Raw genomic sequence first — 26,929 nt, 5'->3', positions numbered from 1 at the left:
CTCCCTCTCCCCCCACCCTCCCCTTGCCTTTTGTTTGTGATGTCTTTGGTCATTCATGGTGTTTTGTGGTTCCATATACAGTATAGAATTATTTATTTCTAATTCTGTGAAAAATAGCATTGGTATTTTGATAGGACTCACATTAGATCTGTGCATTTCTTTGAATAGTATGGATATTTTAATAATATTGATTCTTCCAATCTATGAATACAGGTTGTCTTTCCACATTTTTTGTTCCTTCTTCAATTTCTTTTATCAGTGTTTCATCATTTTTTTTCGGAATATTTATAATCAGAGGTTGGTTGATCTCACCGAAGTGTACCCCACAGATACAGAAAATTTACTGTATTAATATTGTTAGTTTGTATTTACCTTATATGAAGAAGCTATAGAAAGTAAATTTCCTTTCATTTGCTTCAGTTCCTGAAATGACTTCTGGGTTTACTGTAATTTTTAATTTTTTGTGGTAAATAGAAACCTATCTTCCTGCCAAGGGAAAAGAATTCTATAAATCAATGCTAACTATCCTAACTACTAACAACCTTTCCACAGGCAAACTCAATTACATGAGCAACTACTGAAACTGAGCAGTTATTTATCTCCCCCAAGCATATCATTGGAGCAGCTATGCTCATCTAACAAATTACCTCCTGTCTTTGACATCTATCAGGTTAGCTGCTCTATCAGCACATAAAGTGTCATTAGGATAAGTTGGCTCCTGGCTCCCTAAAGGTAATTTTGAACAAAAATTATAACAATCTTTCCCTGAGAGTTGTACTGACTCTCCTTAGAGACCTCTAAAGATCTTTAAAATTGGGAACTGAGTCCTGATCATCTCAAGGCATAAAAAAGAAGCAATGGTATGTGAAGAGAATATGTAAATGCTTGTTTAGGATAAAAATGTCACCTCTGGAGCCACTTGAGATTTTTTATCTTGTAGTTGTTACCAGAATAAATCATGAGATTTGAATATTTACTTTTTAGATTTATTGGAGTATGATTTATCCACAAAAAAGATGCTTTTAAAATGTGTGATTTGATAGATTTTGATACATTATTCTCTCTTGTAAAATATAACTATATTTGGATTAAGCACACCCATCAACCAGATGTTTGCTCTATAGACCCAGGCAAACAATAATAGGTTTCACTACAGTGTCTACTCAAACATTTTGTCCAGTGTTTTTATTAGTTTGATGATTGCTTCTTATTAAATCATTCTGACAGTTATTTATAAATTTTAAGTACAAATCTTCCATCAGATATATGCTTTGTAAATGTTTTCTACCTGTTTGTGGCCTATCTTTTTATTCTCTTAATAGCATCTGTCAGATTAAGAAATTTACATTTTTATGATGTTCAAATTTTTCAATTTTTTCTTTTTTTCTTGCATCTTTCTTGCTGTATCTAAGAATTCTCTGCTAACAAAAGGTCATAAAAGCTTTCTAATTTTTTTCTAGAAGTTTTTATACTCTTCAATTTCATTTTTAGGCCAGTGACTCATTTTGGCTTAATATATGTGCTACAGGATATGAGTCAAAGATACTGTACCTTTGTCAAAAAGTAGTTGTTCATAAACGTGTATGTGTGTGTATTTCTGAATTTTCTGTCCTATTCTGACTGTAATTTGAACATTTCCTCCAAATTTATGTTGATATTTAATTGCCATTGTGATATTTTTTAGAAGTGGGACTTTTAATCAGTGATTAAGATATGGGTCAGTGCCCTCAGGAAGAATTAAGACCATCACTACTGAACCAAGGTAGTTACAAAGGGGAGTTTGTTTCCCTTTCCCTCTTTCTCATATGTGCTCCTTCACTCTATGAGAAAATGTGTTATTTGTACACCATGGAGGATTATTCAGCCTGAAATAAGAATGAAAAGATGTCATTTTGCAGGAAAACAAATGAATACAACTGGAGATTGTCATGTTGACTGAGCTAAGCTAAGCTCAAAAGTCTAATATTGCATGTTTTTGCTCATATGTAGAATCTAGACCTAAAATGATGGTAATATTATGAATAACAGTGGGGCATGTGTGTAAAGGTGAGGGTACACCACATGTTTTTTATCTATTCATCTGTTGATGGGCACTAGGCTGATTGTATAACATGGCTATTGTAAATAGTGCTGCTATATACAGATGTGTAGGGATCTCTATTGCATGATGACTTGCATTCTTCAGATATATGCCTGAGAATGGTATTGGTACTTCTACTTTTAGGGTTTTTTGCTTGTTTGTTTGCTTTTTGAGGAACCTCCATACTGATTTTCATATGGCTATACTAGTTTACAGTCCCACCAGTAGTGTATAAGGATCCCTTTTCCCCCACATCCTAGCCAGCATTTGTTGTTGTTTGAGTTCTTAATAACCATTCTGAATGAGGTCAGAGGACATCTTGGACTTTCATTTCCTTTGTGGCTAGGGACGTTAAACATTTTTTCATGTATTTATTGGCCATTTGTACTTCATTTGAGAATTGTCTGCTTAATTCATTTGCCCATTTATTAATTGCACTATTGGTTCTTCCGGAGTTTGATTTTTTTTTCAGCTCTTTATATATTCTGGTTATTAATCCCTTGTCAGATGAATAGTTGGCAAAGATTTTCTTCCATTTTGTAGGCAGTTTCTTCATTCTAGTAACTGCTTTCTTTGCTGTGCAGAAACTTTTTATTTGATGCAGTCTCACTTGTAGTTTTTACTTTTATTTCCTGAGCTTTTGGAGACTTATTCAGGAAGTTATTTCCTATGCCTTTATCTCCCAGTATTTTTCCTGTGTTTTCCTTTAGTATTTCAAGAATTACAAATCTTACATTAAGATCTTTGATCCATTTTGAATTGGTTTTACTGGGAAAAAGACAGGGATCTAGTTTCAGTCTTTAATAAGTGAACATCTAGTTTTCCCAGCACCATTTGTTGAAGAGGCTGTCTTTTCATCAACATATTTTTTTGGCATCTGTAATGATCCACTGATTTTCTTCAGTATTTTTTATAATGTCCCTTTTATCATCTCCAATTCTGTTGATTTAGGTCTATCCCCTCTTGCTTTTGGTTAGTTTGGCTAAAGGTTTTATCAATCTTATTTATCTTTTTAAAGTACCATGTTTTTTGTTTCATTGATTCTTTGTATTATTCTTTTAGTTGCTCATTTTATCAATTTCTGCCCTGACCTTTATTATTTCTTTCTATTTTCTGCTTTTAGATTTAGCTTGTTCTTGTTTCTCTAAGAGTTTGAGATGCATGGTTAGTTAATTTATTTGAAATTTCTCTGAGTTCTTTTTAGCATAATCATTCAATTACAAACTTTCACAATTTCTGAATCTTTATTCAACTGTTTATTTGTATCCTCTTTAAATTTGTTCAGTCATTTATTTGTATTCTCTTTGAATTAATTCAGATATCTTCTTTAAGTTTGTTAATCATTCTTATAATCATTGTTTTGAATTCTTTGGGATGTCATCTACTTCATTTTCATTAGAATCCATTCTTGTGGTGTTGGTGATTGTTGGAAAAATCATGTGACCTTGTTTTCTTCATATGGCTTATGGTTCTGCATTGGAATTTGCACATCAGAGCCAAATCACTCTAGAAAGTTTTAATCGCTGCAGTCTTTCAGTTCAAGTATTCTCAATAGTGTGGCAGGAATATGTAGTGACAGGGTGAAGTGCAGTTTCTCATTGTGGATTGGTGGGATAGCTCTTTAGTCAAGCATTCACCTATGGGCTCAGGGCACCACGCCTGATCCCCAGCACCACTGAGACAGTGGAAATTTTGCTGGGGTCTTTTGTAGTTCCTACTGTGTAAGTTAAAGTTATATGTGGGTTGAGGATGGGTCAAGAGTCAAGTGTTCAATTCTCTGCTACTTTCACTTTAGAACCATCCCCTCTTTGTATATTGAGAGTTGCTCCTGGCCACAAGACTTTGTGGCCTATGGTCAGGACAGATTCCCATTTGCTCCACAAGCCCCCTAACTTCCCCTCCAGGGACAGCACATGTCCAAGTCTAGGGGGTGTCCCACTAATGCATTTGGTAGTATGTGTGAGGGCAAACACAGCAGAGTTCTGCACTGGTGGTAGACAACTGAGAGATTCAGGTGCTCTGCTTGCCAGTCTCAGTACTTTCAGACCCCACCCCACAGCTCCTCACCTTGTGGGAGGAAGAAGACCAGGGAAATCTCATGGTCATTAGGACCTACACTCAGAACTCTCATTCCCATATGGGAACAAACCCCTGATAAACTTTGATTGTTCTTTTTATCTGTTTGTCTATGTTTACCAAAACTAAAACTTTCTGTAACAAGTATTAGATAATATTAATCCTCCAGCTTTGTTCTTAATTTTATCAATTTATTTCAATTAGTCTAAGTCCTAGCATTTCTACATAAATTTTCAATATTTATCAGGTGTTAGTGAGATTTGATTGGGATTATATTAAGTATTCAGATAAACTTTAAGACAATTTACATCTTAACAAGGCTGAGTCCACAAACCTATAGACAGTTTATCTTGCTGTATATTTAAGTTTTTAATTTATGTCAGGAGTGTTTTGTATTTTTCCGTGTATAAATGTTTAACACATGATCTTTTAGTTGTTAGAATTAATCATACATATTTCATGTGGTTTTTTTTGTAAATAGTACATTTAAATTTTCCTTTTCTAAGTATTTGATATGTGGAAATGCAATTGGTTTTTGTTATTGAGCATGTATCCTACCATCTTGCTAGACCCACTTTCACATTAGGTACTAGTAGATTTGGTGGAAAATTTCCTTGGATTTTCTACATATGCAAGCATATCATCTGTGATATGGAATAAAAGAAATATATTCCTTTATTGTGAATAAAGGAAATTTTACTTTTCTCCAGTGTAGATGCTTTATTTTGTCATCTGGTCTAATTGCTTTGGCTAAATTGTCTACTACAGAAATGACTAGAAACGGTGACAGTGAACAATTTATCTTATTCCTTATCTTAGGGAGAAGGTGTTCAGTTTTTCTGTTATTTATGATGATAGAAGTAGAATATTCATCTACAGGATGAGTTAATGATGAATACTCATTAACAGGATGAGAGAATTTTTTATTCTTAGTCTATTCAATCCTTTATCAGAAATGGAAGTCATTGGATTATATCATCCCTACATCCCCTGGCAATCAGCACTCCATGCTCTGTTTACTTATTCATTATCTGTCTGGGGAGTCTAATCATTATTGAAAGTAGGGTATTAAAGTCTCCTTTGAATTGCAATGTTGTCTATTTATTTCTTCAGTCCCATTGGCGTTTGCTTTCTATATTTAGAAGTTCTATTGTTCAGTGCATACATATGTTTATAATTGTTTATTTTCCTGGTAGACTGACTCTTATCCTTTATGTCCCTTGGGATGATTTTTGATTTAAACTCTAATAGATATTAGTATAGCCATTCCTTCCCCCTTATGGTTACTATTTATGAGGAGTCACTTTTTCCATCTCTACATTTCAACCTGTGTATGTTCTTGAATCTAAAGTAATTTTCTTACAGACACATATAGTTGAGTCTTGGTTTTGTTCTATTCATCTATTTATGTCTTTTGATTATGGAATTCAGACCATTTACATTTAAATTAACTATCCATAAGAAAGGATTTACTACTGCCATTTTATTAGTGGCTTTCTGCTAATTATTGTTCCTTTGTGTCTTTTCTTTCATTGCTAACTTACCTTGTATTTTGCTGATATTTTCTAGTGATATGTTTTTGTTCCTTTCTTTTTTAAGTTAGTAACATCGATAGGAATTTTCCTATGTGTAATTACCTTGGAGCATACATTAAATGCTGTGGAAATTACATTAACTGTCATAATTATAAATACCTTTATCTTACTATTATTAGTATTATAATTATTAAATATCTTATCATTTTCACAGTCAATTTTTAAATTGATAATAATAAAGCTTAATTCTACACAAAACTCTACACTTAACTATTCCCTGTGCATATATACTTTATTGTTGCCACATCTTAACATTTTATATATGTTGCCTATCTTTGAATATATTTTTAATTATAGCTATTTTTAATACCTTTACCTTTTTAGTTTTTATATTTGAATTAAACATAACTTTCACTACCATTTAGTGATACCACATTCTGTATTTGTCTATATTATTTGCCCTTCATAATAAATTGCATTTCTAATGGTCGATTGCTGCTTTCTAGTGTTTTTTGTTTGTTTGTGTTTGATTTTTTTTTGTTGTTGTTATTGTTTCAATTTTAAAAACTCGCTTCAACCTTTCTTATAAGGCAAATGGCTCAGGTTTTTGTTGTTGTTCCTTTTTCTTTTCTCCAGGAAACGGTTTATCATTCCTTTGGTTTCAAAGAGCAATTTCTGCATACAATATTATTGGTTGACAGATTTTTTTTTCTCTCCATAATTTGAATATATCATCATACTCCTTTTAGCCTGCAATGTTTCTGCTAAAATATCCACTGATAGTCTTGTGAGGAGTTACCTTATAGATGACAAGTTACTTTTCTTTTTCTGTTTTCAAAATTTATCTTTGATTTTTGGCAACTGTGTATAATATGTCTTAAGGGTGTATTTTTTGGATCAAAACTTCTTGGGTTTAGAGATTTATTTCCTTCCCTAGATTCAGGAAATTTTCAGCCACTTGTATTAATTTTCAGGTTCTGTCTCTCTCTCTTCCTTCCAAAACTCTTATAATGTGTACATTAGTTTGCTTGATAGGTTGTAATAAATCTGTCACTACATCTCATATTTTTCTTTTTGCTACTCTGACTCAATTATTTCCAGTGCCCTAGCATTGAGTTTACTGACCCTTTATTCTTGATTTAGTCTGCTGATTCCCAGAGACTTGGATGTGTTTGGCTGTGTGTGGTGCTGGCAATCAAACCTAAGGCCTAACACACACTAAGCAAGCACTCTATGCCCGAACTATATCCCCAGCCCTCCATTAATGAAGGAGGTCCAAGGCTCCTGTTATGCCATCTACCAATTGCTTGTAGAATATTAGAATACCTTGAATTCTGGGGATAAAATACACACTTGACCATGCTGTGTTATTATTTTTAGTATAAAATTTGATTTTCTCACAATTTGTCTAAAATTTTGCAGTTATGCTTGTGAATGGTATTGTTCTGAAGCGTCTTATAATGTCTTTATTTGGCTTAATGTTGAGATAATATTACTCTAATAGTACAAATTATATACTATTTACTTTTAAATTTTTTTCTGAGAAAACTTGCATATAATTTATACTATGAATGTTTGGTAACACTCTCCAATGAACTTATAAATACCTGGAATTTCTTTAACTAGCAAGATAATGTAGACATCTATAGCTTCCACATTTTAGTAGTTTTTGTACTAAAGTGAATTTGTCAACCTCACCTATGCTATTGAAGTTAGCATTATAAAGTTGTTTATCAGATTTTTTTGACATTATTGTAAACATAGTAGTACATAATGAAAATTTGGGGCTGGAGGTGTGGCTTAAGTGGTAGGGCATCTGCCTCACAACCATGAGGTCCTAAGTTCATATCCCAGTACTGCAAAGAAAGAAAGGTAATTTTAAAAATGTAACCACCACACAAATTCATATAATATGGCTGGATACTTAAACTCAGGTTTTCTCATTCCAAAACCTATCTTCTTTTAACAGATCTATGAAGGAAATCAAGAAAATGAAATGTCACAAGAAAACTCCCTGGAGGTCTATCTTAAACAAACAAAACAGACTTTTTTTCAAAAACAGAGAAAAGGAAGGTAAAACAGCCTTCTCTGGGGGTTGGTACCAGTGGGAGAGGGGAAGATATAAGGAAAGGGTAAAGGAGGCTGAATGTAGTGGAAATATTATGTACTCATGTATGAAAATGAAAAAATGAGACCTGTTGAAACTATTTCAGGAATGAGGATGGGAGATAAAGGAGAATGATGGAGGTGGTGAATTCAACTATGATACATTGTAAGAACTTTTATAAATTTCAAAACATATCCCATGTACAACAATAATATATACTTTTTAGATGCACTATTTTTAAACAGGTTGTGAAAGGGGGCATGAGTGTTCAGCTTCCCCTGGACCATTTACCAGCTAATATATTATAGAGATGTTGTCATTATGAGTACAACTGATCTTTTAGTCAACCATCATTACTTATTGATTATAGCAAAGATAATAAAGAGTACACACAGAAAAAAAAAAAGATTAGTCCATGCATTCATTTAACTAAGTTGGGAGATGCTTTAAATATTTCCAACAAGCAAAGTTAACAAGACCTCAATACAATGTGAGAAATGAATAACAAAATGAAAACCAAAGTGCTTAGGCTCTTATGGCTCAAGTAGCAGAGCATCTTCCTAGCATACACAGGTCACATGGTTCTGGGGTCAATCCCAAGTACTGCAAAAAATAATTTTTTGGCAGTGCTGAGGTTTTTTTTTTTTTTTTGATCTCATTTTTTTAATTTTATTTTATCGTTTTCATGTTTACTCACATGTGTATAAATTGTTTAGGCCACCACCTCCAACACCCCCACTCCCCACCACCTCCACTCTTCCATTTCCAGGCAGAACCTGTTCCACCCTCTTGTTCTCCAATTTTGTTGAAGAGAAAACATGAGAGATAATTAGCGCTGAGGTTTTAACTCAGGGCTCATGCTTGCTAGGCAAGCACTCTACCACTTGAGCCACTCTTCCATCTCTGGAAAAAAAAATTTTTGACAAAAGTGTATGTAAAGTGTGCCAAAGAGAAGAGAAAGAATATAACAGCTCAGAGAGGCAGAGAGATGATTCTGACTTGGACAATTGTGAAAGGCTTCCCTAGGTTTTATAAGTTTGATGGATGTATAAACCTGGTCTTGAAAAAGTAAATTTGGAGTAGTTGGAGTGTATTCTACATGATGGAAAAAAGGTAGTGTGATCAAAGTTTGTATAAGGTAATGATCAAAGAAACTTGAGGCAAAAATAAAAAGGAATAAGGCTCAGTGTTAGAGCCCTGTGTCTAATCCCCAGCACTCCTGCCCAGATTAAAATCTGGGGGTTATCCTCTTACACTGTTGGTGGGAATGTAGACTAGTACAACCACTCTGGAAAAAAATTTGGAGGCTACTTAAAAAGCTGGACATCGATCTACCATTTGATCCAGCAATACCACTCTTGGGGATATACCCCAAAGACTGTTACTCCAGAGGCACCTGCACACCCATGTTTATTGCAGCACTATTCACAATAGCCAAGTTATGGAAACAGCCAAGATGCCCCACTACTGACGAATGGATTAAGAAAATGTGGTACCTATACACAATGGAATTCTATGCAGCCATGAAGAAGAATGAAATGTTATCATTCGCTGGTAAATGGATGGAATTGGAGAACATCATTCTGAGTGAGGTTAGCCTGGCCCAAAAGACCAAAAATTGTATGTTCTCCCTCATATGTGGACATTAGATCAGGGGTAAACACAACAATGGGATTGGACTATGAGCACATGATAAAAGCGAGAGCACACAAGGGAGGGGTGAGGATAGGTAAGACACCTAAAAAATTAGCTAGCATTTTGTTGCCCTCAACTCAGAGAAAGTAAAGCAGATACCTTAAAAGCAACTGAGGCCAATAGGAAAAGGGGAACAGGTACTAGAGAAAAGGTTAGTTCAAGAAGAATTAACCTAGAAGGTAATTCTAGGCATACAGTCAATGCCCTGTATAGCTATCCTTATCTCAATCAGCAAAAACCCTTGTTCCTTCCTATTATTGCTTATACTCTCTCTACAACAAAATTAGAAATAAGGGCAAAGTACTTTCTGCTGGGTATTGAGGGGGTAGGGGGGAGAGGGAGGGGGGCGGAGTGGGTGGTAAAGGAGGGGGTGGGGGCAGGGGGGAGAAATGAACCAAGTCTTGTATGCACATAGAATAATAAAAGAAAAAGGAAAAAAAAAGAAGTACATAAAACACAGTATCTAATAAATTATTATGGAGCTAAAAAAATAAAATAAAATAAAATAAAATCTGGGGTTATTTCACTTGACGTTTTACAAGTTATTTTAACTCTCTACTTATTTCCCATCATCTATAAAATAAATATAGCAGATCACATGATTTTAATGTCCCTCACAATACCAATAATAACTTATAAGAACTGTATTAACCATTATTAATCTTGTCCTCAGAACAATCCCATTGTGCAAGCCCCATGATGTAGACCCTTGCATCTCAGAGTTCCCACTGATGCAGGCTCTTGCAACTTAAGAGATTGCTCTAATCAGCAGTTTTTAATAAGTATGATCTGGAGATTGTTTAGACATTGACTCGTTCCTGAGTTCAGCATTTGAACAAAATTCTCAGGTGACTCACTTGTGAATTACGTTTTGAGAAGCCCTGTTGTACAGAGTTTTGCCATTCTACAGAAATTGAATCAATCAGCTACAGTTCAAGATCTATCAGTTGATATGTGATGAAGTTGAGTTTCATCCAAAGGACTCTGGCTCAGAGGTCATGCTCTTAGCCACTTTCTGATGCTCTTATTTTCCATGATTCCACAAATCTATACAGGAATAAGTAGGAGGTTAAGTTAGACAAAGAACTGTAACAGGATACCATAGACTTACATTGCAGTCTTAGGGAAACTGATGCTTCCAGCTCCTAGATTCATAAAAGTTGAGATGATAGAAGAAAAATTCTATGTAATACAACTAAGAAATATTAAAATACTACCAGAAGTGGCAAAGGAATGATTTTATTACAGGTATAAAGATATATATGTCAAAATATCTCAGAAATTCCTTGAGTGAATTTTTTTCGACATATGTGACAAGAATTTTTTTTTTTAACTTCATCCTTAAAGGTATATTTAAGGAAAATTTCAAGGCATTTCTTTCCTGGATTTAAAGTACTTTGGAACACTTAAAGTGCTTTGAAAAAGAATATTTGGATTTCTATATGCTCTCATGACCTCATCTAACTTCAGTTGTTATTTAGTATCATGGCTTCATTTCTGTTGCCTGAACCTGGTTCTAGATTATGCCAAAAATCATCTAGCCATTCAATAAGTATATTCAGTACCCTTTTGTTCTGTTTGATGGCATAATCAATCAAAGAAGTTGTTTAGATTAAGTTGTTGATGGACTTAATTCAAGGTCATCATCCCAGAGGCAGTGGTTTCTTCAGTGTCTTAGATCAGCCTTAGTAATGTAATTAGATAAATTCCAGCGACTCCCACGTGAGAATGCTAGCATGTGAATATTTTATTCCCCGTTCTTTTTTCTGGTAACATAGACCTAAGTTAGCCTCTTAAAGTGTTTAATAATTGGGGATTCTTTTTTTGGAGAGACACAGAGGATTTAGTTGTCAACAACAGGATTAGTATGTTTTTGACCAGTTCTTTTATCTTACAGAATGACATAGAGCAAATTGTAACTACATTTTATGATGTTTCCTTGCATTTAAAATGCAGTGGTCCACATTGTGTTATTATAATCCCTGTTTCATGTTTCTCGATAACACTTCAGATTGAGGTATTAACATCTAACTATAATTAGACTATTTTTATCTTGATGGAACTACATTCTTGCTATAAATAATAATAATGAAACATTTCCTGAAACTCTGAAACAGAATGCATTTTACAGACTCATTTCTTCTTTTTAGAGAAGCAACATCCATTTTCTTGTTTGAGTTCTTGAGCAGTAACTATCAACCCAGGTTTTAAAACTTACTTGGAAAAGTCTTAAACATATTTTTATCTGGTCTCCAACTTCAGAGATTAGTTGGGGTGTAACTATCAACCCAGGTTTTAAAACTTACTTGGAAAAGTCTTAAACATATTTTCATCTGGTCTCCAACTTCAGAGATTAGTTGGGGTTTGGTGGGAGCACCTTTTTTCATGTTTTCCAAATGATACTAATTGAAGCCAGAACTTCACATAAGTTATGGACTTATAAATGTTGAGTTATACGAGAATCAGGTTAGAGAAGAGTAAAGAAGGTAAAGATCATAGAAGAAGAGGGAAGTTCCCATTGTTATAATATTTCTTTCCTCTCACGTTTTTCTATCATATTTTAGTGTATTTTATTGTTAAATAAACAGCATGCAAGGTTTAGATATATTTACCCCATATTAAATAGTTTTTCTTTCATTTGTGCTAAATGCCACATAACTATTTGCATTCCCCAAAATTCTTTTTAGGTCTAACAAAATTAATTACATTGATTCAACTAATTAACACTCTGATAGTTTATGAAATAGTGGTATTTATGAAATAAGCAAGCAAACTTTCCATTATTGTTAGTTATAAACTATCATGACTTTTTTTTTTTTCTTGGTGGTAGTGGGGTTTGAACTCAGGGCTTCAAACTTGGTAGGCAAACACTTTATCACTTGAGCCATACTTCAGCCCTAGGAAGTTTAGTATCAATATCTTAACATCAATGTTAATACTGAATATATTTGAAAGTTACAGGTGTTAAATAAAATTCCTGGGAGTCCATTGATTGAGACCAGGTTTTTAGCACTAAACCCAACAGACCAAACCAATATCCCAGAAACTGAAGTTTAGTTAATTGCAAAAGGCCCTATACCCCATTAACTGATTAAACTGAAGCCAATTAAGGTGTTTCTGAACATGACTCCTGCTTTGTTTAAATTCTATTGATCAGGTTGTTGAGAGATGTTCTCAGAAATGGTTCTGGCTCTAGGAGCTGTTTGATTTGCAACTTGTTTTTGTTTTGTTTTGGTTGCTAGAGTACATTTTGCTGAACTTAATTGGTGTAAGGAACTTTCCTTTTAAAGGGTTCTGTGGAGTTGGCAAGGTTCAAAGCAGAGTTCCAAGGACCTCAGGAGCATCAGGTAAGCAGCCCTGGTCCCCACTGAGCCCAGTGGCTCACTGTTTTCTTACTTTATCTGGAGATCAAGTTCTTTGTCATGTTACTGAAATGACTATTTTAGGGTGGTGTCTTTACCCCAAAATAGAACTCCATCAATGGCTAGCTTTGTTTAATGAGCAATTCAATTACTCCTTCAAAAAGAGTTATTAGGTGAATACAAGTGAGATGAAAATTTGCGGATGAACTGATCATAATTTCCAGGAGTCTTAGCATGGCAATTGAAGTAATATTTATGAAATGTCTCGGTCATTTCTAAGTAAGTTGAAATGCTGGGGCTTGTTCCTTAACCATCCTGATTTTGCTGTGTGTTAGAGAAGGAGAATCTGAGGACAGGATAAATGTGTTCCTGACTAGTGAGAGATTTTTCAATTACTTTTAATGATTGGGGTAGACTACTAGAAATTGTTCTGAAGAGAAAGCAGCTATTCGTAGATTTCATGAGAAATGGGGAATGTGTTTTGGCTAATTGGAGAAGTCTGAGTAATGAAATGGCAATTTGGCTGTGACTGATAAGTAATCCATGGCATTTAACAGATACTGGACCATTATACATAAGGCCCAGGGAATATTATAGCAAATGATGTAGGTATAGTTCCTTTTGCACATAAGTGAATAATTAAACTGAACTATAATCAATTCATTCCGATAATGGTACATCTTGTTTTTATGCAGTACAGAGAGGCGAGGTGTGTTTGGGGTCTGAATGAATGAAGAAAAGAAGAGATAAAACTAAATGGATTAGGAAGTTGTTGAAGATTAGAGGATGAATCTTCTGTGTAAGAAATTTTACATGTGGCCAACCTGGGTAAAATTAGAAGGGAAATTTAAGTTATTCTAGAAATTGAGCATTAATATCAAAAGTATAATTGTGAAAAATTAGAATCTGTCTCCCTAGCTTAAAGCAGCAAGGTTTTCTAGGATATTTGATCTACTTTTAATAGGAAATGGAGCATTACAGATTTTTTTTCCTATGGCAATGTGGCTTTCTGTATTTCCCTTTAAAATACTTTGTTTGTCACTTTGTTTAGATGAATAACTTTTTCACAATGACCTGTGATATTATTTACATCAATGGTATTGAACATTTAATGTTTTTGACAAATTCTTCCAAATGAAGTTCTCAATTAGGGTATTTGACTTCAAACTAATTTTGAAACATTCTGAAAAATACATATCAAACTGATTACACTTACTTGATATGGAAAATATCAAGTTATATGAAAAATGTCAAATAATAAGTGATGATAAATCTTTTTGGAGTTATATTTTTATGAATGTGTCATTACTGTGCATTTCAGAAACTGTATGAAAATGATAGAAATCACGAGTTCTGGTATAAATCTATCATAATTCTAGTTGTTATCTTGAAATATTTTATACTGTGAATTTAACCAAGTTTCTTCACCAATTGCATCATTATTGTTATGAACTCATAAAGTGTTTAGTCTTAAGGAGACTTGTAGAGAGGACTCTGACAAAACACAGTTTTCTTGTAACTTTGAAATCATGTCACTGGACTGGGAGTGAATTCCCAGAACGTTTATGAAGAAACTGTTTGGGCCACTAGGACTATGAATCCAACATCAGGCAGGGCAGGAACTGATTGAAAACAAGGGGAATGTCTTGGCAAGTTTTCACGATGGGTTAGCCAGTGCTGAAATTATTGAGATGCAGTTTGAACGAACTGCATGAGATTGATTTGGATCAAATTACCTATGATGGTCTGTTTAATAGACAGTGCTATAAGCTTGAATTGGAGAAATGGGACTGATATTTGAAAAGAAATAAATTTAATATTAAGTATGGACAGGATCTGGACAACTTCTTGTCTTTTTTGAATTTTTATTCCTTCCATTGTTGAAAGTTTTGTGCTTCATAACTCATCATGAAGTAGACAAAATGATATAAATTATGGAAAAATATTTGTGTGGTTGCCGTTCTAAAATTGTTAAAATGGTTTATGTCCAATGCTTGGCTTGAAAATCTTAATCCAGGGAGGACATTTCTGCTGTCTGATGAAAAACTTGATCATTTACAAAGGAATGCTATTCACTAATGCCTTCAATGAGCTATAAATATATTTTATAATAATTTATGTTCTGTGGTTATAGACAAGCTTTCCAAGTACAAATCATAATAAAGTATTATCGGAAAATGTGTTTTTCTTATGGGGAATTTCTAGAGAGATCTCCAACCACAGAATATCATCTAAATTCAAAGCATGGTGCTAGGTTTATAGCTACTACAAATTTTTCTGATAAAATAAGATAAAATGGCAGGTCCTCTTTTGTCCCTATGTGCTAGAAATTAATCAGAGAGACTAATCTTCTCCCTTTCCTTGACCCTCCCCCAAGGGAGCCTAGTGCATTAAAAAATGACCTAGGTCATGTGACCAAAATCTTTCATTTACAAAGAAGGACATATGAAGATGTTCCTTCGGGCACAATGTGTTAGTGGGACTGGAAATAAACAGTAAATTTGTTGTGTTCTTCGCTACAGTGATTAATGTTGTCATACCCAGCTCTCCTCTGTTGTGCATAAAATTGTTGTCTCAAAAGTAATGATCATTATGTACTCATGTATAAAAATGGAAAAATGAGATCTCTTGAAACTCTTTTAAGTAAAAGGATGAGGGGATAAAGGAGAATGATGGAAGGGGTGAATTTGACTAAGATATATTACAAGCATTTTTGTAAATGTCACAATGTATCCCAGTACCACAACAACATAATAAAAGTTTTTTTTTAATGAATTTTAAAAAGCAATGTCCAAATCTTAAACCCCAGTACCTATGAATGTAACCTTATTCAGAATGTCACTGTCAGACATTCTCTCTAACTCTTCACCCATGCCCTCAGTTGCTCAATTCCTTCTGCTCTCGTTTGTTTTTCAGATAAGGTTTTGCACTTTTGCCCAGGCTAGTCCTGGACCATGATCCTCTTACCTCTGTCTCCCAAGTAGCTGAAATTTTTAGTGTGTGCCACCATGCCTGGATTGCTTTTTGAGGTAGAATTCTCATTCACTTTTCACCTGTGGCTGGCCTCGAACTATGATCTTCCTATCTCTGCTTCCAAAGCAGCTGGTGCTGCAGGTGTATACCTGCACACTGACCCAACAGATTCTTTTAATTGGTGTATTTAGGTTATGTACTTTTTTTTTCATTTTTCTTTTATTATTCATATGTGCATACAAGGCTTGGTTCATTTCTCCCCCCTGCCCCCACCCCCTCCCTTACCACCCACTCCACCCCCTCCCTTCCCCCCCCAATACCCAGCAGAAACTATTTTGCCCTTATTTCTAATTTTGTTGTAGAGAGAGTATAAGCAATAATAAGAAGGAACAAGGGTTTTTGCTGGTTGAGATAAGGATAGCTATACAGGGCATTGACTCACATTGATTTCCTGTGCATATGTGTTACCTTCTAGGTTAATTCTTTTTGATCTAACCTTTTCTCGAGTACCTGTTCCCCTTTTCCTATTGGCCTCAGTTGCTTTAAGGTATCTGCTTTAGTTTCTCTGCGTTAAGGGCAACAAAATGCTAGCTAGTTTTTTAGGTGTCATACCTATTCTCACCCCTCCCTTGTGTGCTCTCGCTTTTATCATGTGCTCATAGTCCAATCCCTTTGTTGTGTTTACCCCTGATCTAATGTCCACATATGAGGGAGAACATACGATTTTTGGTCTTTTGGGCCAGGCTAACCTCACTCAGAATGATGTTCTCCAATTCCATCCATTTACCAGCGAATGATAACATTTCGTTCTTCTTCATGGCTGCATAAAATTCCATTGTGTATAGATACCACATTTTCTTAATCCATTTGTCAGTGGTGGGGCATCTTGGCTGTTTCCATAACTTGGCTATTGTGAATAGTGCTGCAATAAACATGGGTGTGCAGGTGCCTCTGGAGTAACCTGTGTCACAGTCTTTTGGGTATATCCCCTAGAGTGGTATTACTGGGTCAAATGGTAGACCCATGTCTAGCTTTTTAAGTAGCCTCCAAATTTTTTTCCAGAGTGGTTGTACTAGTCTACATTCCCACCAACAGTGTGAGAGGGTTCCTTTTTCCCCGCATCCTCGCCAACACCTGTTGTTGGTGGTGTTGCTGATGATGGCTATTCTAACAGGGGTGAGGTGGAATCTTAGCGTGGTTTTAATTTGCATTTCCTTTATTGCTAGAGATGGTGAGCATTTTTTCATGTGTTTTCTGGCCATTTGAATTTCTTCTTTTGAGAAAGTTCTGTTTAGTTCACGTGCCCATTTCTTTATTGGTTCATTAGTTTTGGGAGAATTTAGTTTTTTTAGTTCCCTATATATTCTGGTTATCAGTCCTTTGTCTGATGTATAGTTGGCAAATATTTTCTCCCACTCTGTGGGTGTTCTCTTCAATTTAGAGACCATTTCTTTTAACAGAAGCTTTTTAGCTTTATGAGGTCCCATTTATCTATGCTGTCTCTTAGTTGCTGTGCTGCTGGGGTTTCATTGAGAAAGTTCTTACCTATACCTACTAACTCCAGAGTATTTCCTACTCTTTCCTGTATCAACTTAAGAGTTTGGGGTCTGATATTAAGATCCTTGATCCATTTTGAGTTAATCTTGGTATAGGGTGATATACATGGATCTAGTTTCAGTTTTTTGCAGACTGCTAACCAGTTTTCCCAGCAGTTTTTGTTGAAGAGGCTGCTATTTCTCCATTGTATATTTTTAGCTCCTTTGTCAAAGATAAGTTGGTTATTGTTGTGTAGCTTCATATCTGGGTCCTCTATTCTGTTCCACTGGTCTTCATGTCTGTTTTTGTGCCAGTACCATGATGTTTTTATTGTTATTGCTTTGTAATATAGTTTGAAGTCAGGTATTGTGATACCTCCTGCATTGTTCTTTTGACTGAGTATTGCCTTGGCTATTCGTAGCCTCTTGTGTTTCCATATAAATTTAACAGTAGATTTTTCAATCTCTTTAATGAATGTCATTGGAATTTTGATGGGAATTGCATTAAACATGTAGATTACTTTGGGGAGTATCGACATTTTTACTATGTTGATTCTACCAATCCATGAGCATGGGAGATCTCTCCACTTTCTATAGTCTTCCTCAATCTCTTTCTTCAGAAATGTATAGTTTTCCTTGTAGAGGTCTTTCACATCTTTTGTTAGGTTTACACCTAGGTATTTGATTTTGTTTGAGGCTACTGTAAATGGAATTGTTTTCATACATTCTTTTTCCATTTGCTCATTGTTAGTGTATAGAAATGCTAATGATGTTGATTTTATATCCTGCTACCTTGCTATAGCTATTGATGATGTCTAGAAGCTTCTGAGTAGAGTTTTTTGGGTCTTTAAGGTATAGGATCATGTCGTCTGCAAATAGGGATATTTTGACAGTTTCTTTACCTATTTGTATTCCTTTTATACTTTCTTCTTGCCTAATTGCTCTGGCTAGGCATTCCAGTACTATGTTGAATAGGAGTGGAGATAGTGGGCATCCTTGTCTGGTTCCTGATTTTAGAGGGAATAGTTTCAGTTTTTCTCTGTTAAGTATAATGCTGGCTATAGGTTTGTCACATATAGCTTTCATAATGTTGAGGAACTTTCCTTCTATTCCTAGTTTTCTTAGAGCTTTTATCATGAAATGATGTTGGATCTTATCAAAGGCTTTTTCTGCATCTATTGAGATGATCAAGTGATTTTTGTCTTTGCTTCTATTAATGTGGTTTATTACGTTTATTGATTTTCATATGTTGAACCACCCCTGCATCCCTGGGATGAAGCCTACTTGGTCGTGGTGAATAATCTTTTTGATGTGTTGCTGAATTCGATTTGCCATTATTTTGTTGAGGATTTTTGCATCAATGTTCATTAAGGAGATTGGCCTATAGTTCTCCTTTTTGGAGGTGTCTTTGCCTGGTTTTGGGATAAGTGTAATAGTGGCTTCATAAAATGTGTTTGGCAGTTTTCCTTCCCTTTCTATTTCATGGAACAGTTTAAGGAGGGTTGGTATCAGTTCTTCTTTAAAGGTCTGATAGAATTCAGCAGAGAATCCATCAGGTCCTGGACTTTTCTTTTTGGGGAGACTCTTGATTGCTGCTTCAATTTCATTTTGTGTTATAGGTCTATTCCAGTGATTAATTTCCTCTTGGTTCAGTTTTGGATGATCATATGTATCTAGAAATCTGTCCATTTCTTTTAGATTTTCAAATTTATTTGAATATAGGTTCTCAAAGTAGTCTCTGATGATTTCCTGGACTTCCATGGTGTTTGTTGTTATCTCCCCTTTTGCATTCCTAATTCTACTAATTTGGGTTTTTTCTCTCCTCATTTTAGTCAGGTTTGCCAGGGGTCTATCGATCTTGTTTATTTTTTCAAAGAACCAACTTTTTGTTTCATTAATTCTTTGTATGGTTTTTTTGGTTTCTATTTCATTGATTTCAGCTCTTATTTTTATTATTTCTCTCCTTCTATTTGTTTTGGGATTTGCTTGTTCTTGTTTTTCTAGGAGTTTGAGATGTATCATTAGGTCATTGATTTGGGATCTTTCAATCTTTTTAATATATGCACTCATGACTATAAACTTTCCTCTCAGGACTGCCTTAGCTGTGTCCCATAGGTTCCGGTAGGTTGTGTTTTCATTTTCATTGACTTCCAGGAACTTTTTAATTTCCTCTTTTATTGCATCGATGATCCATTCTTCATTAAGTAATGAGTTATTTAGTTTCCAGCTGTTTGCATGTTTTTTGTCTTTACTTTTGTTGTTGAGTGCTACTTTTACTGCATTGTGGTCAGATAGTATGCACGGTATTACTTCTATTTTCTTATATTTGCTGAGGCTTGCTTTGTGCCCTAGGATATGATCTATTTTGGAGAAGGTTCCATGCGCTGCTGAGAAGAATGTATATTGTGTAGAGGTTGGATGAAATGTTCTGTAGACATCTACTAGGTCCATTTGATCTACTGCATATTTTAGATCTTGGATTTTTTTATTGAGTTTTTGTTTGGATGACCTATCTATTGATGATAATGGGGTGTTAAAGTCTCCCACAACCACTGTGTTGGCATTTATATATGCTTTTAGGTCTTTCAGGGTATGTTTGATGAAATTGGGTGCGTTGACATTGGGTGCGTACAGATTGATGATTATTTCCTTTTGGTCTACTTCCCCTTTTATTAGTATGGAATGTCCTTCTTTATCTCATTTGATCAATGTAGGTTTGAAGTCTACTTTGTCAGAGATAAGTATTGCTACTCCTGCTTGTTTTCGGGGGCCATTGGCTTGGTAAATCTTCTTCCAGCCTTTCATCCTAAGCATATGCTTATTTCTGTCGGTGAGATGAGTCTCCTGTAAGCAACAAATTGTTGGATCTTCTTTTTTAATCCATTTTGTCAAAAGGTGTCTTTTGATGGGTGAATTAAGTCCATTAACATTAAGCGTTAGTACTGATAGGTATGTGATGATTCCTGCCATTTAGTTGTCTTAGTTGTTTGAAGGTTTGATTGTGTGTACCTAACTTGATGTTACTCTCTATTGTCTTGCTTTTTCTTATCCTGTGGTTTGGTGCTGCCTGCCTTTTCATGGTTAAGTTGGGTGTCACTTTCTGTGTGCAGGATCCCTTGCAGAATCTTTTGTAATGGTGGCTTTGTGGTCACATATTGTTTTAGTTTCTGCTTATCATGGAAGACTTTTATTGCTCCATCTATTTTGAATGATAGCTTTGCTGGGTAGAGTATCGTGGGGTTGAAGTTATTTTCATTCAGTGCCCGGAAGATCTCACCCCACGCTCTTCTTGCTTTTAATGTTTCTGTTGAGAAGTCTGCTGTGATTTTGATGGGTTTACCTTTGTATGTTACTTGTTTTTTCTCTCTTACAGCCTTCAATATTCTTTCCTTAGTTTCTGAACTTGTTGTTTTAATGATGATATGTCGTGGATTAGTTCTATTTTGATCTGGTCTGTTTGGTGTCCTGGAGGCCACTTGCATCTGTATGGGAATATCTTTCTCTAGATTTGGGAAATTTTCCGTTATTATTTTGTTGAATATATTACGCATTCCCTTCACTTGCACCTCTTCTCCTTCTTCGATGCCCATGATTCTCAAGTTTGGTCTTTTGATGGAGTCAGTGAGTTCTTGCATTTTCTTTTCACAGGTCTTGAGTTGTTTAATTAATAGTTCTTCAGTTTTTCCTTTAATTACCATTTCATCTTCAATTTCTGAGATTCTGTCTTCTGTTTGTTCTGTTCTGCTGGATTGGCCTTCCGTTTTGTTTTGCAGTTCTGTTTCATTCTTTTATCTGAGGTTTTCCATATCCTGGCAGTTTTCTTCTTTAATGTTGTCTATTTTTGTCCTGAGTTCACTTATCCGTTTATTCATTGTGTTCTCTCTTTCACTTTGGTGTTTATACAGTGCTTCTATGGTTTCCTTTATTTCTTCTTTTGCTTTTTCAAATTCTCTATTTTTGTTGTCTTGGAATTTCTTGAGTGTCTCCTGTACATTTTGGTTGACCCTATCCAGTATCATCTCTATAAAATTCTCATTGAGTACTTGTAGTATGTCTTCTTTTAAATTATTCTTGTGGGCTTCATTGGGTCCTTTGGCATAGTTTATCTTCATTTTGTTGGAGTCTGGATCTGAGTTTCTGTTCTCTTCATTCCCCTCTGGTTCCTATACTAATTTTTTGCTGTGGGGAAACTGGTTTCCCTGTTTTTTCTGTCTTCCCATCATTGTCTTTGGTGTTGTTATTGTCCCTGTTCTTTGTGCAATTAAGTATTTTCTAGCTTGCAATAATAACAATGGTAATATTTAGAATGGAAGGGTGAGCTGAGATGGAAAGCAAGAAGTTAAAGAAAAGGGGAAAACAAATATACAGACAAGAGTGAGAAAGCAGAACAAGGTATCAAACAAGAGAGTTTCCAAGGTATAAACAGGGAGTGTTAGTGTACTAATTGACAGTAAGCTGAACAGACATTAGAGAGACAGAGAGAGGATTGAAAATCAAAGATAAAAAAAATAAAAAATAAGTAAATGAAAGAAATATCTATATATAAAAATGAATTAAAATAAAATGGAAAATAGAAAATTAAAAAAAAAAACCCATAAAACTTCCAAGTTTATATGCAATGCAGTTTCAGTCTTAATAATTTGGGTGTCTGTCTCAATCTCCAGTCCTGGAGTTGGTGCCTCAGATGTTGTTCTGTAGTTGTCTCATCAAAGGGGATGCATAAAGTAGAACAAAACTGCACACTCACACACACACACACACACACACACACACACACACACACACACACACACACAAAAAGCCCCACCAAGTGTCCCAAGTTCAAATGCAATACAGTTTCAGTAAGTTTTTCGGCTTGCAGGTGTAATTCGGTTGTTCTCTCATCAAAGGTAGGGAGAAAAAGAAAAAAAAGCATCTGGAGACAGTTCTGAGAGTGGTATCTGCAACTGTGCCTTCCCTGCCTGCTGCTCTCAGCCTGTAGCTGGCGGCATTATTTATGCAGGTCTCTGGGGTGAGCTAGCACTCCCCTGGTCCCACAGGCTTTGTTTGTTCAGAGTTCTCCTGTGCGGGAGCCTCTGCTACAGGCTTTGCCCTTTCCAAGCACTGGGAGAGGTGACACTGCCCCGCGTTGTCAGGCCTGCGTGTTTATTTACAGTTCATGTGGGAGGTGGGTCTTCCCCCCCCTCTCCTGTGCAGTTTTCCTCCCACTGCCACTTTCAGAAGCTTTCCTGCTCTTGCTTACTGGGCAGTGCTGCTGCTCCTGCCGGCCACCATGTTTGTTTATAGTTCACTTGGGAAGTGGGTCTTCCCTCCTCTCCTGTGGAGTTTTCCTCCCTCCTCCACTCTCACAAGCTTCCCCGCTCCTGGTTGCTGGGCGCGCGCCCTGCTCCCGCCAGAGCCACTCCGGCCCGCCCGGCTTGTTTATTTACAGTCCCGGGAAGGATTCCCTTCCCCCAATCTTCAGCGCTCAGGGCGCCCCACCCTCTTTCCAGCGTGTCTTAATCGTTCTTATTGCTTATTACTCAGTTTCTCTTTTTTTCCCCGGGTGGACGTCAGTCTGTCCGGGGGGCTATGCTGCTCTGGCCCAGGCTTGTCTGTGGGAGTACCACGGTCCGCGAAGCTCACCTGGTCCGCGTCTTCCCAAGCAGTATGGGCGCCGGCCACTGGTGGCCCCGGGGGCCCTCCTCGTTTCTCTGTTTAACGTGAAGTGGAGATTCTCTGCGCTGGCTGGAGGTGTGGAGGGATCAAAGTTATGCCTTTTCTCAGTGATTATGCCTGCAAAGTGTGTCTCCAGCGTCTCTCCAAGATTTCACTATAGGAGGGTCACTTTCTGCTTCCTACCTCTAGCCGCCATCTTGGAATCCAGGTTATGTACTTTTAATGTAATTACTAATGTTTGTGTTTAGGTCTTCTTTTATTTCAGTTATATTTTTCAGTTCTACAATATTCATTCATTTAACTACAAAATATGTCTTTGCTGAGGTTTTCTATTCATTTGTTTCAAAGGAATTTGGAGTTATTTATTGAAGCAATTTCATGAAAGCTCCTTTAGAATCTTTTTCCAGTAGGTCCAATGTCTGATTCATCTCAGTATTAATATTAGTTGATTGTCACAAATGACTTTTTACAATTTTTATTATATCCTGGGTACTTTGTATATTAAATTAGAAGACTCTTGATCCTATTTAAATCTTCTGTTTTAGAAATAAATTATCCTACCTTAGTTGACCTTGTAATTTCTAACCTACTTTTATGGGCTGTAGTCCCTTAATTATTAAATTTTTTGAACTCCAGTAATATTCCTTTTTGTTTCATTTTTTCATTCTGGCTGAGTACCTGCTAGATCCCCACTAGTACTGCCTACAGGGTAGAAAGTGCTTCTGTATGTTACTGTGTTATCATTAGTAATAGGGTGGGGGATGTATCAGCAGGAGAGAGAGTTTCAGGTGTCCTGTTCTCTTGTCCCTCAGTGCTGGTAGGTTTTCCACTCTGCCTTCCTGGTGCGGCAGGGGAAGGAAGTGCCATCTTTGGCCACATTCACATTCTTTGGAATGCAGAGTTAGCAACCCTGGGATCAGGATGGCTTTTGTGCTCTGATTCCTGTTCTGCTCCTGGATGGAAAGCTTGAAGACACCAGGCTTTCCTTGCTGTGGCCACAGACAACTTGGGCCACTTGTGGCAGCAGGCAGTGAGTGGAAGATAGGTCATCTTATCCAGGTAGAGCATCCTATTGTTACCAAACCGGGTCTTCCTATTAAGTCTCTTCTGAGCTTCCTCTTTTTAATCTCTTAGCCAGAGACAGCATGCCTTGTTATTGTTACCATAGTTGTTTATCTAGAACTCTTTGGATTCTAAATTGTTTGTATTTTTGTTGCCCAGTGTTGGGTATGTGGGAGATAAAAAGAAAACCCACAGAATCCACCAAGAATTCAAGATGCTAATGTCATTCTTTAAGACTTTTAATTTTAGCTCAGAGTAAATGATTATATACACTCAGTTATTTACAGCATATTTAATTATTTGTTGAGGGGGAGAAACTTAAGCAAATGAAACTTCTTCATGAATACCTGGAAATAGGAAGAAATCTTACCCCAGAACTAGAATTTTTCTTTTATTATTTAACATCATATCAGTCAACCTATCCTGCCAACTTCACTTCCAAATTGCTAATCTCAAATTCAAGTCCTTTTATATTTGCATTCTGAATAAACCTCATCTACTTCTTTTTCAACATATCACGGTCAATGAAAATACCATCTGCTCAAAAATTCCTGGTGAGCTGCCTCTTCTATTAAATACAATCTGAAATCTGGTTGGTATACATACTCCTCTGAAGTGGTCTTGTCTTATTTGATTCCTCTATCTTTTATCTCCTTTTTACCTCATAATGCTCATTATTTGCCACTATCATCACAAATGGAATGATAAGGACTGCATATTCTCATACATATATATGTATGTATATGTGTGTGTGTGTGTATATATATATATATATATATATATACACAGATATATTTTTACTACAGATTTTTTTTCACATTTTCCTATTCACACCCTATATAATCTTCTTCACAGGGCTTACTTGTACTGTTCTCATAATTTATTCAATTGTTTATTCATTTAAACAAATATTTATTAATTCTTCCAATCTACCTGATTTTATCTGAATTCTGGGGACTCAAGTTGAACAAGACAGTGTAAACATCCCTGCTCTCAGAGGCCTTACAGTCTAGTTCTGAAATAAACATTAAAATATTGGAGAAAATAGTTAATCACACTCTATATATATACATGAAGATATAACACTTACAGGGAAGAATTTGACTAGCCTGTCTTTCTCTACAGAAATGAGGCTCAAGCTGGTATCTGTTGAATAAGACATAGTTAAGCAGGTGAAAAGAGAGAAGAGTGATTCTTAGGCAAAATGAAATGAATGGCAAGTGAGGAGACAAGGAAGAAGGAAGGACTCTAGAATATTTGAGAAACAGAAAAAAAATAGTGTGATGGAAAGGAGAGAAGAAAGGAAGCTAGAAATGTAAAACCAGACAAACTCAATCAAAGTCTCATTGAGTGCTATTAAGAATTTTAAATTTTATTCTAAAAACAGTGAGAAACCTTCAAACATTTTTAAGCAGATGAGTGAAAATATTGGATTTGCTTGGAATGACCACCTCTTCCTGCACTCATCCCACGGCTGTCTTTCTTCAAGGTGTCTGTTTCCTCCAAGAAGCTTTGCAGAGCTTCCTTGTTGAAATCAATCTATACCTGCTACATACATGTCATAAAATTCTACACAAGTCTTTGTTATTGGTCTTTTTCAGCAGAATTTGTAGGAGAGTCTTTCATGAATGAGTCTTTCCTGCTATGATAAGAAGCCCTGTTGGGCAATAACTGTTGAATATTTTATTTGCATTTACAAAGTTTCTAGCATAGCAAAGGTGTTAGATACTATTAGTCAGCTACTATTGGTCCTTTAAAAACTAAAGCCTGATAAGCAGTCAAACACCTCTCTATCTTTGTAATCTCATTTTCCACCTTTGAATTTCATGTAGCAGTTCATACTGCTGTTGGATTATTTTACAAACCTATGCTCCTACTTAATTTCATGCTGTTGGTTTCTTCATTCAGGAATCTTAACAAATTAGGCACTGAAGTAACTATTTTAGAATTCAGATAACACTTGTATTTTGACTAAATATAAAATAATTCCCAATTACTTCATCCAACTGCCACACAAATTAAAACACCAATGAATTATTCCTTTTATTTGATTATTATTAATCAAATTCAGCACAATGATTTCTTTAGTCCACCCATGATATCAGTACAGTTAAACTTGAAATGAAAGTCATATTGCATACTAATGACACTTAGTTCTTAGAAATCTATTTTATATTTAAAACATGAAAGAATCAAGGATTTAATAGTTTAAGCAATATTAAATAGTCTTGATAAGTATGTTTAAACTCACAGACAAGAGAAATTTTTCTCTTGGTTACACAAATGCTGACATAATTTTTCCTATGAAAATCTCTCCCTTTTCTAAATTTCATTGTCATAGTAGAATGAATGCATTGGTTATATTTCATGTTCTTATTTCAAATAATCTACTTTGTAAACAAAAAGTTAAATGCAGTTTGACCCAAGGTTCACATAATAACACAATATCTAGATGCTTATGTTATTATTTTATAATCTGTTATGACACCTGGAAAACATTATGCTAAGTGAAATAAGCCAGACACATAAAGTAAAACACTGCATGATCTGATTTATATGTAGAATCTATAGAAGTCAGACTCAGAAGCAAAGTAGAATGGTGGTCCAGGGGCTGGAGTAGGACAGAGTTTTGAGCAGATGTTGGTAACAAGATAGAAAATTTCAGTTAGACTAGAAGAATAAATATAAGGACTCAACTATACAACATGGGGACTGTAGTTAAAGGCAATGTGTGGTGCACTTAAAAGTTGCTAAGAAAGTAGATTGTTATTCCAAGGAAATATAAATATGTGAGGTAATGCATGTGTTTGGTTTGATTAGTCATTCTACAGTATATACATACTTCA

Source organism: Castor canadensis, chromosome 4 (assembly GCF_047511655.1).
Source record: "Castor canadensis chromosome 4, mCasCan1.hap1v2, whole genome shotgun sequence".
Lineage (NCBI taxonomy): Eukaryota > Metazoa > Chordata > Mammalia > Rodentia > Castoridae > Castor > Castor canadensis.
The sequence above is the reverse complement of the archived record's forward strand: the minus strand, read 5'-3'. Positions refer to the sequence as shown.